The sequence below is a fragment of the Nothobranchius furzeri genome, chromosome 14, assembly GCF_043380555.1.
Source record: "Nothobranchius furzeri strain GRZ-AD chromosome 14, NfurGRZ-RIMD1, whole genome shotgun sequence".
Taxonomy (NCBI): domain Eukaryota; kingdom Metazoa; phylum Chordata; class Actinopteri; order Cyprinodontiformes; family Nothobranchiidae; genus Nothobranchius; species Nothobranchius furzeri.
In genome coordinates, this window is record NC_091754.1 from 29,474,753 (window position 1) to 29,485,442 (window position 10,690).

Here is a 10,690-nt window from a genome sequence, read left to right on the forward strand (position 1 = left end):
TGTTTTGAGACCGGGGCTGAGAATCAACTGTACATCCACATGTGGTAAATAAGAAGGGAAGGTATCGAACACCTGGACTAGGACAGGTTTACTATGTTATCCCTCAACCCGCGTGGACCCGTTTAGCCTCACGGTCAGCTCCCTCTCGCTGTGTTTCCTTTTCTTTTGGCCATGAGGGCAATCCAGTGTTTGACAGGGAACACCTGCTTTGTGGGGGTGACTCTAGGGGGTTGAGGGTAAGACGCTACAGTCACGGAGGGATGAAAGAACAGAAGAGAGGAAAGCTGAGGGGAAGATTGTGAAAGGCTAACAGGTGCTTCCTCTGTGGGTCTCTGGGAGAACGAAAAACAACAAGCCCAATGTATGGAAATGGGAATAGATTCTCCATGTCAATGTTGCCTCACCAAGTCGCTATCTCTCTCCACACCCCTCCCTTCCCCTCTGAATAATACTAAAGCCTGATAAAAGTGGCCTCACAGAAAATCTGCTAAATTGCTTAAATGTTGCTGAGAGCCTGGAGTGTTAATATGCTTCCATTCAGAACAGGCAGAGGTCAGAGGAGTCGCCGGTTGGGCCGAAGCGCTCTGATGATCCCACGCTGTTCCCTGTGGGTTTATTCTGTAATGACCAGCATGTCTCGCCACATTTACTGATACATACATCCGAACTGCACCAACCCTGTATTGTTTACTCACACAACGTTTGCTGACGACCTAATTCTTTATTTTTGGGTTATTTTCTTTTTAGTTTTATTGCATTCATGGACGTACATAAATGTAGATTGAACAAATCCACATTTTCATTTGTTCCTGCCACCATCTGCTTTCCTTTAGGGACCCTGATTATGGGTAATGAGTGTTTCCAAGCCTGGTCCCTCATCTATCTCAAAGCACAGAACACGTCCCTGCTATTTCTCCACATGTGCTTCCACAAATCAATCTTTCTCTCTCTCACAGCACACAAGGGCAGCCTCACCAGAGCTAAAGCCAACCAATCATTTATATGGCTGTCAGCTTAATACACAAAAATATTACATACATGTAGAAGGCATGCAGAATTGGAACATACAGGTGCTAACTTATTAAACTGGGTCCTTTCCTGGCCCGGGCTAATGAGGAGCAGGTGAGTAGCTGTTGCTTTAATCAAGTGGGGAGTGGGCCACGCACAGATTTGCAGCTTGTTGAAAGGCCAGTGGTACACATGGGCTTCATTAAGGGGTTAAGGGAAAATCAGTCAGGAACAATTGTTTTCCCACTCCTGCTGCTTAAGTGAAATAGCTCTCAGTCTGTCTCAAGCACACACTGACACAAACAGAACTGCATGTGAACTTTTCAGGAAGAACATGTCTTAGTTAGAGAAGAAAGAAGAAAAGTCCAACAGGCCTTTTCTCTGTCACTTCCAAACACCCAAAGAGGTCTGGGTAGAAACAATGTCAGTGGAGTTGCAATAGTATTCGGCTTTCCAGCCACAAAAGAAATAATCTGATATTTTTGTTCATGTTTGTTGCTTAAAGTTAAGTTAAAGTCCCATCAGTTGTCACACACATTGGTGTGTGGTGAAATTTGTCCTCCACATTTGACCCATTCCCATGTGGAACGGTGAGCTGCAGACACGGCTGCGCTCAGGAACTATTTGGTGGTTTAACCTCTAATTCAACTGCTGAGCGTCAAGCAGGGAGGCATTTTGAAAGACTCTGGTATGACCCGACCGGGATTTGAACCTCAATATCCACATCCCAGGATAGGCACTGATGCCACTAGGCCACTGAGCTGCTTGATGCACCCTTGGCAATCTTTCAACCCTTTATAGGGCACTCACTGAAGTATTTTAACATTTTAAATTTCAACTCCAGGTTGTTATTGTTGGCCATAACTGAAGTATACTTCTGTAGTTACAATTTTCTAAAATATTTATTTTCATGCAGAAAATCTGAGAAAACAAAGTGATCAAATATGGACATTGGCCCTGTTCTAGTAAAAGAAAACCCAAAATAAAACACATGAACAAGTTAAAAAACATTATTTTTGAATAGTATAGATAAATATAAGACACTTTAGAATAATCTAGTTAATTTTAGAACATTATTTCACTGTTCAAAAACACAGAACATATCACAATTATTAAACAATGTAGAATATTTTGATAAAAACAGATTATTGTAGATTAAAAAAAGTTATTTAACAATAGATACAATTTCTGATCAAATATAGATTATTATTATAATTTTGAATAATTTGTATTTGAGAATCTGCCTCAATGTTATCTTCTTCCTGTTCATCACTGATGGCGAGATTGGCTGGCGCAATAACTAATAATGTTCTCCATTTGCCAAATAAATCTTAGTTTAAAACTGCAAAATGTATTCTATTTCATAATTGCTTTTACTGTTACCATGAATTTTAAGATTATGTCTAAAAAAATAAACAACAAATTTTACCTAAAAATATAATTTCTTTTACTTGTTTGGGGCGTATGTTCAAATATGGCAGATTTGAGTTTCATGCTAAGATTTCACCAACTTTATTGAGTTTAACATTTGCAACACTTATATTCTTATTTAGCACAACTAGTCAACCTTGTGATGGGAGAGTTTCATAAACCTAGCATCTTTAGTTTTAAATATCTGACCACGAGAGGAGACCGAGCAAGTTTCTGGTTCTGCAGACACACCAATATTTGTCCCGCACTTCATTGGTGGAATGGCGCCGTGGCGCAAACCATGACTAGCTTGATCTCTGATATTATTTCGGTGAAATCCCGTAAATTTAAGAGTTTGTAAAAAGGCACACGGCACAAATTTTAATATGAGTAGAAGAGTCTAAATATAGACGTTGGCCCTATAAAGGGTTAAAAGACAAGTTTTGGTTCTTTCTAAAGATTGTAGAAAAGAATTTCAAAAGTGAAGCCATGAGATGTTGTTACTGACATGGTGTTTTTTAAATGAAATAATTATTTGTTACAAATCATAATCTAAGTAATGAACTGAAGATGCTGCAGAAATGAGTCAGCACCTAGGAAAAGTTATCAGAGGTGCACTTTAAAGGGGACAAAGAATCTTAACCAACATTTTCTTGTTGTTTGTGAATAAAGACCGCTTGGGCGGTCAAAAGTAGCATGCCAAAAAGTCAAAACCGTGTGTGGCCTACTCTTTATGTAAATTTGAAAGTTTAAAAATGCCTGAGAAAAAGTTATTTTCTGGGAAACCTCTCAAGAAAATGTCAGTGTGGAGCCCTTCCTCCTCCAATCTGCAGTCTCCATTGTCTGAAGCCTTCTGGTTTAATCCAACCAATCAGCAAGCAGCTCATTAGCCTATTCAAGTCCTGGCCAAGTGGGAGGAGAAGGGTATCGCTGCAGACCCGGAGACTACAGATTCAGGTTTGCACTGCTTTTGAGACAGCGCCGCCCACTGTTTGCTAGCATTCCAAGATGGAGTACGATCGGAGAGTAAGTATAGAAAGTGGATAACAGTATTTGTATAATTTGTTGTTTAATGAAACCAGCGTATGTTTACCAACTATATTTCTAAACAAAATTTAACCCTCGAGATACATTTGATGAGGAAAATAACGTTTTCTGGTGATAAGTTGAAAAGGAGTTGACGATGTTTAATCACCACATGTAGGCTAAGCTAGGAGCTAAGTATGCTTACAGTAAAGCAATGGTCTGAATTGCACATTTAGTTATATTGTGCTATCCATCCTTTTACTAAATAAATTAACTGTGTAATTAAATTTATTGTGCATGACTTCACAAAAAACTTTATAGGCCAACATTTTCATGAAGGTATGAATAGTCCACAATTTGGGAAAGAAACAAAGTCGTTGGTTTATTTCAAAGACTGTAGAAAGGTTTATTTTACGCTATCCTATGCTTACATTATAAATAATGTTTACTTGTACACATACATACATTTATATTGGCTCAAAGTGGGTGTGGCGATTCATGTTTTGGTATTTGTCGGCTCGGCACGGAACGTTTGGTTTCCCGTACAGAGTTCCTACTCAGACTTGTAACTGTGTTGCACACATTAGCAATTAGCCAGCAACACTGTATCCAAATTTATGGGCTCCATCAATCGAAGGATTCTGGTCAATGGAGAGCTGTTGGTACCAGACACCGGGTCCTTCGTTGACCAAGATATATCGTAAGTTAACAGCTGTGAAATTGGACAGTCTTGTGTGGCGTATGTCCTGTCGCCTAGCAACCATGACTACGCCAAATAGACGCTAAATTTAGCAGTTCTTTGTGTTCCACTGTCCGTGAGAAGATGTTTTCTACAGCCACTACAAAAAATTGTTATTTCTTCCAAAAACAAAACTAAAATAAATTGGAAGAATGAATGAACACGAACAAATGCAATAAGCTGGAACTCTTAATTCTGAAAAACTGAAGGAAATACGGAGAGTTAATTTAAGATAGAAATGATTTGGAAGTTAATTTTCAGATTTAAATGTCATTAAAGCTGTACTTGTTTACACAAAATAAAACATTTTTTTTCTCACTTTATTCCCCCACTATACTGAGAATTAACCCAACAGGGCTGGATTTTTTACTGAACCGGACTTATAGGTGTACCGTTACATTACTTTATGGTCAATACTGTATGTAATGATTTTATTCTGTGCAAAAAGGAATATTGACTGATCATGCTCTGTGTTTTTAAGATTCACATTACAATTCAGAGAGGGCAACCTGTGACTCCGTTGGAGCGATAAAGGACCTGCTGCACAAACTACCACTGCCCCTTTTGCAGCTCAAGCCTGTTTAAACCAACTACCCTCAGCAAATGCGACACATTTGTCATGTCACCCCAAACGGGCAGTTTTTCATGACGGTAAAGTTTGAAACATTCTCCTGGTGCCTGTTTGTGATGTAAGAGTTGCTGCAATTTCATATTTTGTTAAATAATTATGTACAAAAACCTAAAAAAGTAAAATGTTGATTTCTATTTCTATGTTTATATGTTTAAGGTTATACCATTCACAGATGTGGATTAGGTGGTCGCCAGCACCTTCATTTCCATTGTCTGTACTGCAAATCCACACTTCTCCGGAAAGCAGACACCATGAAACATTTGCGTCTGTGCAAGGAACGTGGTGGCCCACAACAGCTGGATACCATTGGTAACTTTCCAGCTCTGACAACCACCCTTCCAGCACCACCAACCTCTACCTTACCAACAGTCACCACCACTGGTACCTACCTACCACCAAATAGTGGTAGGTGTGGTAGGTACCACCAAATAGTAGGTAGGGCTGTAAATGGAAATATAACACTGAATTGTTGCACACATTTTGATGAGTGTACAATTTAAAGAAAAGTGTTTTATTTCAGCTTTGTGCTTAACATTTTTCTTTTCTCTGCAGACCCCACCTCCACCTCACACACACCATGGCCTACCTCAATGAAATATTAAACGCTACTCCAGTGTCTCGTCGTTTTTGTTTCCTATTTTCATGACAAAAATGAGAAATAGACACCACAGATTAGGTATTTCAAATTAAATGTTTTCTGGTTTATAGAGGAAAACCAAAATCATAATGGACCATCTAAAGGACCAATAATAATGAAGTTTTACTTTAAGGAAATGTATTAAATTCGTCATTGCAAAGTTCCACAGCATTCTGCATTGAATTCATGAGCCATATGTGTTTTGGTCCATCAAGGTGGATGAGAACCAGGAAAGTTGTAAAAAGTTTTTTTGTTTTTGTTTCTACAAATAACTTCAATTAAATATGATGAAAGCTTTTATTATTAAAAGTTACTCAGGAGTTATCAAATTTGTATTCTGAGAGCTACTTCACTGAAGCTTTAACAACGAATAAACTTTTCACATTTCACTTCACATTTTTATCTAGAACTGTTAAACAGTAGAAGTTTGAATCTGCAGCAGGCGTGAATCTGCGGTGTCCAAGTCTGCAGCCTTGAATCTGCAGTTGGTCATGAATCTGCAGTTGCAGTTACAGGTTTGTCCTTTAGAGGGCGCTGTCTCAAAACAGTACAAGCCTGAATCTGCAGTCTCCGGGTCTGCAGCGATATACTATTGAGTGGGAGGGGTAAGCAGTTCTTTTCACATCAAGGCTGATTTAGGGAGGTTAGAATTGCCTGTATCAGGGCTCCTGGGACAGATGAAAGACAAAAGGACATTTCTTATGATTCTTAGAGATTTAAAGTAGTGTTTTAGATTGCTGATAAACTGCATTCTTTGTCCCCTTTAAGACACATGATCCATACATGTAAACAGAAGGAGCCGGACTTACATGTTATACTGCAACCAGCCACTAGGGGGTATTCGCTTTGTTTCAGCTTCTGCTTCTGCATCTGCTTCGTTTTTCTATTTATAATGTAAGTAAAATGTTTTTAAGCTGCATTTGATGACTCAAAAATCTCGTGATGGTTGTATCTATTACTTTTTTGCCTCTAGGGCAGATCTTCGTTGTAAATGAGAATGAGTTCTCAATCGACTCATCTGGTTAAATAAAGGTTAAATAAATAAATACACTTTTTAAAACTTCGTTTTTGCAAACAGATATAAATGGTAAATATCAACAATTAAAAAAAAGTAGGAATTCCTTTGAATTATGAAAAGTCAGCAGCAAATGTATTTTTGTTTGTTTGTTTGTTTGTTTGTTTTGATAGCTGATTGTGGAATAAATAAAACAAACATGTTAAAATAGCCACTGACTCAGGAAAATTCTCTCTCAGGCAAATTCTTGTGTTTACTTTTCATTTGTGGATGACTAAAAGATAGAGCTGTCTGAGAGACAAAGATTTAGAAGAAAAACAGAAAAACTAGCAGCTTAACCCTCTTATTGCTGAGGCGTCGAGGGTTAAAATGTCAAATTGGGTTCAAACTGACTAAAAGCCAAAGCTCGAATGAAAATTTGTTTCAGTGTGAATCTCGATTTGAGTGTCTAAAGTGAGACTAATGAAAGAAAATATAGTGCAGCACCACAAAGAGCTGTCTGTGGTTTATAGGCCACTGGGGAGGTTTTATAAAGCATTCATGCAATTAGTTTTACAATGTTCAGCACCTCCAAATCTGACACCATGGTTCTCGACCGGAAAAGGGTGGCTTGCCAACTTCGGGTCGGCACAGAGGTCCTACCTCAAGTGGAGGAGTTTAAGTATCTCGGGGTCTTGTTCACGAGTGAGGGTAGGAGGGATCGGGAGATCGACAGGCGGATTGGTTCGGCGTCTGCAGTGATGCGGACGCTGAGCCGATCTGTCGTGGTGAAGAGGGAGCTGAGCCAGAAAGCCAGGCTCTCGATTTATCGGTCGATCTACGTCCCAATCCTCACCTATGATCATGAGCTTTGGGTAATGACTGAAAGAACGAGATCACGGATACAAGCGGCCGAAAAGAGTTTCCTCCGTAGGGTGGCCGGGCTCAGCCTTAGAGATAGGGTGAGGAGCTCGGACATTCGGGAGGGACTCGGAGTAGAACCGCTGCTCCTCCGGATCGAAAGGAGTCAGTTGAGGTGGTTTGGGCATCTGGTCAGGATGCCTCCTGGACGCCTCCCTGGGGAGGTGTTTCGGGTATGTCCTGCCGGCAGGAGGCCCCCGGGTCGACCCAGGACACGTTGGAGAGGTTACATCTCCAATCTGGTCCGGGAACGCCTTGGGGTCCTGCTGGAGGAGCTGGTGGAGGTGGCCGGGGAGAGGACGGTCTGGAGCTCCCTAGTTGGGATGCTGCCCCCGCGACCCGGATAAGCGGAGGAAGACGACGACGAGTTTTACAATGTATATGGCAGCTTTAGAGAGTATGAGTGGAACATGTTAAATTAAGAGACTTTATTATTATGTTCGGGTGCTCAACAATAAACCATGTCCATTCAGCTAATGTCAAAGGATCCCATCTAAACCAACTTTTGTTGGATTTGTTTCACATTTAAACACTGTCATAATCATTTATATAAGCAAACGTTAAATTTGACAAACTCTTCATTTGTTTAATAGCTTGATAAAAAAGTGAAATCTGTAAAAACATAAAACACACAGGAAACTGACTGGGTCGTTTCCCCTCCTGATGCTGATTTCATTACATTTTCTTCCAATTCCCTCATCCTCAGCAAGGCCACAGAGCATCTCTGCAGCACCGTTACTCATGCAAACCAAATCATTCCTGTTTACTTTAATGAACTAACTTCACATTCTGTATATTTATGTTCGTGTATTCACTGGAGGGATTGAAGAAGCAGCGTAAGCTTTCTGAGCCTAAACTTTAATGGCTTAGAATGAAAAAAAAAAACATCCCATATTTATCCTGCAGTTCAACTTTTGGGGTAAAATTCAGAGGAAGTGAGCTTGTGAATTTGCATGCCAGTATTGAACATTTTAACGCATCCCAGCATTTTCTCTGTGAGACGACTTCCTGTGAACTTTGGAAGGTCATCTCTAAGCAGAACGGCGGTTTTGCATAAAACTCCAGCGGCTGATCTGTGACAAAGCTGCTTAAAGCATTGCTTCACTGACAGGTTCCCATCAGTCCTCATTAAGTCCAGCCATGTCAAGAGTGTCAGCGGGAGTCTCCAACACCCCTGCCATATGAAAGCAGGTGACAGGAGGAGTTATTGTCATAAAGAGGCTGTGGTGAACTCATCACCTCTTTGTCCACCATGGAGACTTGAGGAAACGCCGTCCAAAACAAACAAAAGGTGGTCAACGACAACGAACAGGAATCAATTAGGACACCTTTTTTTTTCTCAGCGTAATTTCCGAGACACCTTGCACCTGTAGCGCTGCTCTGTGAAAGAAGAGGGCAGACATGGGAGTGTGAAAAGAACTCTGTCTCAACCTTTGACCCCTGAACTTGACACTTGACATTGAGAGTGTAACATGGATGACAGGAGAAGTTTGATGAAGAACGAAATTAGAGTGGGAAAATGAAGGAAAAGCAGCAGTTAAGTTGACGCTTGTTAGCTGTGCTGGGAGAAACCCGATCGCTCTGTGGCACTTAGTGCCATCTGTGCTGCAGAGCTGCTGCTTTGTGTGGATTTTAGAAGCTGTGTCAACAATTTTATGGAAGGATTACTTAGAAAATAAAAACAAAGAAGTGTCTGGTTTTGATTATCACTAAAATCATTAATGAAAAAGTATTTTTGTTCTATTCTAACTTTGTTTTTTGGGTTTGATGGCTGAAGCAGCTTTTAAAATGTGCCTCTCAGTTGCCGGTAGGTGCAGCTGCTGCCTGCAAAACAGTAGAGGGTGAGAGGATGATCTGTGTTGGGTTAATTAAGGGATGGTTTTAAGAGAACAGAACATTTTTGAAAAGGTTCATTTGGATTTTTTTTAATACCAGAAGGACCTGGACTGCTTGGCAAACAGATATGTTAAAGGGAGGGGGGGCACTGGGAAACATCCTGTCTAGTATCCCACCGAGCCCGATCAGCTTTCCATCCACTAAGAGGGAAAACAGACACCGTTTGATTAGTGAGCGTAATCATCTGAAGGATGCTCGCCTGCAGAGAGGGGCGAACAAATCCTGACTTGCAGCTATCACACTTCTTTCTCTCCCTCTAGCGCACCTGACTTTGTTCAGCTTCAGGGAAACATGTCATGGATACACATCCAATAAAAAGTCAAGTGGATTTCCTTGAATCTCCTCTGTTCTCTGCAGAAGAGGAAGCTTCTCCAACAGGTTTCTGCAGTTCATGTGGTCCACTTCCTGTGGCTGCAACCACATTTCCTGTTTGGCTGTTGGAGAGCCTGAATGTGCTCTACGTTAGTGTTCCTGCCCTGCAGACCGTAAAGCTGTCTCAACTCGGGCGGTGATTAATACACCCATCAGTTTCTAAATGCAGTCCGCCTGTTCTGCAGCCTCTGCCTGCACAGAGCACACCAATGTTTGCCTTTCCCAAGAACCCCCCCCCCTCTTTAACGATGGGGTCAGAAGGAGAAAAGAAGCATTCTTTAATTTGATAATTAGTCTGCGGACTCGTTGGAGTGAAAGAAAAGGATTGGCCTCATTAGCTGTAATTGTCTAATTGCCTTTCATCTAAATAGTCCCTAATTTTCACTTCATGGATTATACAAATACCATAAATGCACCTCTGTGTTATTTGTGTATCTTGGAAGTCACCTCTGAGTGAAAAGGCAAATTCTGCTGTCAGGGCTCGCTGGAGTGAGAGATGATTGTGTTTAAATAGTCAGATGGGTGAAGTGATTGAAAAATAGGCCGCAGTGATAAATAAGACTGAACCCAGTGGCAGATCGGCTCTAAAACATGCACTTAACGTTGGAAAAAGGGGCTGTGGGTTTCTTTTTTGGCTTTCGGCTTTAATTTACATCATCTGGATTAAAAGAGCTTCATGTTTCCTCCAGAATAAAACACAGAAGCCAAAAATAAATCTGAGGATAAGTGGTTTGGTTATAAACTGAATGATTTTTTTTTGACAGTGTAAACTCTAACTTTGATTCGTGAACTAAATGTAAAGGAAAATCAATGTATTTATTTATTTTTATTCAACTGAGAGAATAATATTTTATTTAAATCATTCAGAATGTTTTTTTAGTAAAGGTGTGGTGTTTTTTTTCAAGAATTTTGTATTGCCTAACTAGATTTAGTTTAAAGTGTGTCAAACTGCTAATTAAAAACCGATGAAACACCCGTGTCAAAAGTTTAGCATGGTGTAAGAGACATAACTCATCTCACTTCTCAGTGTAGATGGTTTAAGCTGTTGTCTCAAAA

At 40.3% G+C, this 10,690-nt stretch overlaps 1 long non-coding RNA gene across 1 annotated transcript; it reads left to right on the plus strand.

Annotated features, from left to right (window-relative positions):
* The first annotated feature begins 3,353 nt into the window (after window positions 1–3,353).
* LOC107389454 (uncharacterized) lies at window positions 3,354–5,438 on the plus strand. Its single transcript, XR_001573433.3, has 4 exons — window positions 3,354–3,444; window positions 4,665–4,834; window positions 4,971–5,249; window positions 5,367–5,438. It is a non-coding gene; the product is annotated as an uncharacterized lncRNA (long non-coding RNA).
* The last annotated feature ends 5,252 nt before the right edge of the window (window positions 5,439–10,690 follow it).